At 33.5% G+C, this 4,085-nt stretch overlaps 1 protein-coding gene across 1 annotated transcript in view; it reads left to right on the forward strand.

Moving 5' to 3' along the window:
* Positions 1-4,085, forward strand: part of LOC106460198 (2-acylglycerol O-acyltransferase 2-like) — a 48,301-nt gene that overhangs the window by 40,506 nt on the left and 3,710 nt on the right. The window contains exon 6 of the mRNA XM_022386860.1: positions 266-274. The gene's annotated coding sequence lies outside the window, so the exon portion shown is untranslated. The remainder of the gene's footprint in view (positions 1-265; positions 275-4,085) is intronic.

Genomic DNA, 4,085 nt, shown 5'->3' on the forward strand with positions numbered 1-4,085 from the left:
TAGTTTAAAAAACTGACAGAATAAAAGTAAGTTGATTTACTTACTATTATATTTTTCGTTATTGGCGCAGAAACCATACAATAACTCCAATAACGATTGTAATATCTAATACTTCTTAAGTTGGAAATCCAAACAAGAATCTTATATATGTGTAAAGGAATCGAATGGCTTTCTCTTTTAAGGATGAATTGTAGCAACCGTCAAATTGTGTATTAATTACAAGAAGGTTAAAGATTTAGAAGAACAACATGAAGTTTAAATCTAGCTATATAAAGTGTATCACTCTGTTCAATTCATCAGGAGGATTTTTTTATTATTATTAAGTTTTGGTACTCTCATAAGTTTATTATGCGACAATACAGAAAAACATTTTGCGGATTTACTTTATAAAGCCCCCCCCCCCAGTGGCACAGCGGTATGTCTGCGGACTTACAACGCTAGAAACCGGGTTTCGATACCCGTAGTGGGTAGAGCACAGATAGCCCATTGTGTAGCTTTGTGCTTAACTTAAAACAAACAAACATACAATACTTTATAAAGTTTAATGCATTTTAGGAGGTAAGCAGGGTTATTTTTTTCCTTCCTCATATCGGCAATGCTCTCTTATTTGACCGAAAATCAACAAAAACTACTGCTCTAACCTAGTGGTTAGCATGTCGGGCTGATGGTCTAAAGGTCCAGAGTTCGAGACGTGATCCAGCTGCTGGCTGGCTGGCTGCCTTCTCTGTGGTCAGTAATTTAAAACTATCGAAAGCTTGATATATACGTCACATTAACACAGGGTTAATATTTTATTTTTACTTGCTTTTGCTTTCACTGTAAAAATATTTTTGCTTTAACCATCTACAAATGATACCCTGTTGGGACAGCGATAAGTCAACGGAGTTACGACACTAAACTCCTGGCTTCGATTCCCCGCGATGTACATATTAGATAGCTCACTATGGTTTTGCTCTAAAACAAACAAACATTAACAAATGTATAAAATTTCACGATTCAAAACTACCAACTAATCAGGAAGAAAAGTATTTACACATGGATTATTCTCTAGGTGAAATTCGTTCTCACTAAGTGTGAGCTTGTTCTGTTTGGTGTGTTTTGCCGCGCACAGCTAGCTACTTGAGGGTTAATCGCGCTAGCCGTCCCTAATTTAGTAAATAACTAGAGTTTTTAATTGTATATTTTACTTTTAACTTATACGGTAAATTATTGTACATTTTTAAACGTTGAATATCCTTACTTATTTTATGAAATATATGCACAAGAATGGTCATAGAATATACTGATGTTGATGTTGTTCTAGCTGACTATATTCCTTGCCATCTATTGAGATAACACCCGTTCTGACTACACATTCTGTACAAATGTAGACAGCAGTGATAGTTGAAATGGTATATCGAGGTTATAGCCTCTTCTGTGCTTGAACGAGAGTGGCCAACACTAGTAGCTCTGAGTAAATCTGATATTTACTATGATTTAACGTCGAATTTAGACAGTCTGGCAAATGATCAGTTTGAGAGGAAGTTACCTAATTCAGAACAATCAACCGTCCCGTGTCTTTAACACACACATTATGGTCGTGTTTTAAGTGTGAGTTAATAAAATATTGTACATTTGTACAGTTCTTTATCTCATTCTTACAAACCTAGTTTCTCAGAGATTCATCACTACTTTAAAATAAATATCTTTGTAAACCTCCTGTTATTAAACGGACCTATCTTATTGCTCTAAGGTTAACAAAGTTTTACCTGGATATACAACAGGCTTTAATTATGTACTTTTAAAAACCCGCAAAAATCCTCAGATGATTTTTTTAATGAAGTAATTCCTGAATTTGATGTTTGATTTAGTAGATTATCTTTTTTGTTGCTTTGATTTCAGTAAAGTTTCTGCATTTTAGTTTCTCGAGTGTTGGTAGAATTTTGATGAGTATAATTTATTAATGGTAAATGTTATATACTTTACCGACATATTCAAAATAACAGTACTGTTCTAAGATTCATTTTATCACATTTACTTATAGTTATTTTAATTATTTTTTCCAAGCTATTTTAATTTCTTCTTTACGAATAATTTGAATTATAGTTAGACACTGATAATCTGAGCTATACAGAGTCGTTGTTGAAAGAAATTAACGCTATTCCATTTATTTACTTGAGTTTTGTTATTACTAGAAGACTCTCTTGATTCCTACCAAATAAAATTCTTGCAAAACTTTAAATATAGTAAATTTAAAACCAAGAGTTAAAATATTTAGAATTTCAGTCAATGAATAATCAATTATTACAGGATAAGGTTGTTATATATATTAACTCTATAATTTAATTAATTAATTTTATCAAATTAATTTCTCAACATTGTACAAAAATCTTATCATTTTTATATTTATAAGGTTTCGAAGATGTAAATAATCTGAACTAATAGCTTGTTGTCTTAACAAATCATCATGGCCAGGTGGTTAGGGCGCTCGACTCGCAGTCTGAGGGTCGTGGGTTCGAATCCCCGTCACACCAAACATGCTCGCCCTTTCAGCCGTGGGGGCGTTATAATGTGACGGTCAATCCCACTATTCGTTGGTAAAAGAGTAGCCCAAGAGTTGGCTAGCTGCCTTCCCTCTAGTCTTACACTGCTAAATTAGGGACGGCTAGTGCAGATAGCCCTCGTGTAGCTTTGCGCGAAATTCAAAAACAAACAAACATTTTAAACAAAGAACCCAACATAAACAAACGAAAAATCAAGGAATTCATCTTAATTGAACAAAACAACTCTACTCTAAACCAACACCCCTGGGTGCCTAGATACCTCTTCTAAGTTTTGCAACAGTTCCGGTCATGTGACTTCTTTGTTCAATACTGTATAAGTGAGAGATCATACTTAAAAAGTTATACATTGAATAACAAAGATAAACATTTAGACTTGCACAACCTCGATTAATTGCCATGATGAATTCAAATTCGATGATGGGGAACCCAATTTGAGACTAATAATGATTGGAGAGGGCTTGAATGGGTAATGAAGAAAAACTTTAATATAAGTTTAACGTAACAGCAAATGTACAACGTTTCGACAAGGTTTTGTCATCATCAGGTACAAGTAATTTACACTGACACGAATATATATGAATCCACCACCATAAACCAATCATACCATGAAACTATCTTTAAACTTCGTAACCTGAATATAATTTGTGAAGGTCAAGTTATCAAAAAACTTAAACCAGTTTTCAGGTATTATCCAAAACATGCAGAAAAAACTCCTAAAAGCATTCCTGAATTTCAAATATCAAGAACTGGACTATTTACAAAAACTCAAACAGAAATTAGACCACCAACTAGCCTGCTACCTCAAACCAGATGATTACAGCAATATACAACACGCTATCAAACAAAACAACTCATTGTTGAATCAAGAAAAGAAGTCCATAAACAATAAGAAACTAGATCAACTAAGGAAGCTACAACAACTTGGAGTGAAATACAACAATGCAGCTCAGCCTAACCTTGTAATCAACAAATCTGACCGGACAGACTTTTATTACAGGCAACTACAACAAAATGTGGTTTCCCAAAGTTCCCAAAAACTGTATTTTAAATAACTTTTTTAAAGAATTCTCAAACAAGACTATTAATATAGTCAACCAATCCCATAAACTGAAAAGTAACCTCACAAGTAATGAGATCAAATCCATTTATAATCCGAAAAAAGACACTAACATTAAAATTCTAAAAGCTGATAAAGGCAACACCACGGTAATCACGAACAATTCAGAATACATCGACAAAATGAACGACATCCTTTCCAATAAAAAGAAATTCAAAGCCATCCCAAACAACCCAACAAACACGCACAAAAAACAACTGAACAGAACTTTATTACAAATGAAAAAAAGATAATTTAATTACTGACGATCTTTATTTTTATCTACGTAAAACTGATTCATGCACACCACAAAGCACTCCTTCATTCATACCAATAAATTTCCACCAGCTGTTGTTGAAAAACTCTCCAACATTCCCCACAACAAAACTCAACTCACGAACAAAATTGATACTAACAAACCTAACAACAGAACGTTACACTAGCAG

The sequence above is a fragment of the Limulus polyphemus genome, unplaced genomic scaffold (assembly GCF_000517525.1).
Source record: "Limulus polyphemus unplaced genomic scaffold, Limulus_polyphemus-2.1.2 Scaffold727, whole genome shotgun sequence".
NCBI lineage: Eukaryota > Metazoa > Arthropoda > Merostomata > Xiphosura > Limulidae > Limulus > Limulus polyphemus.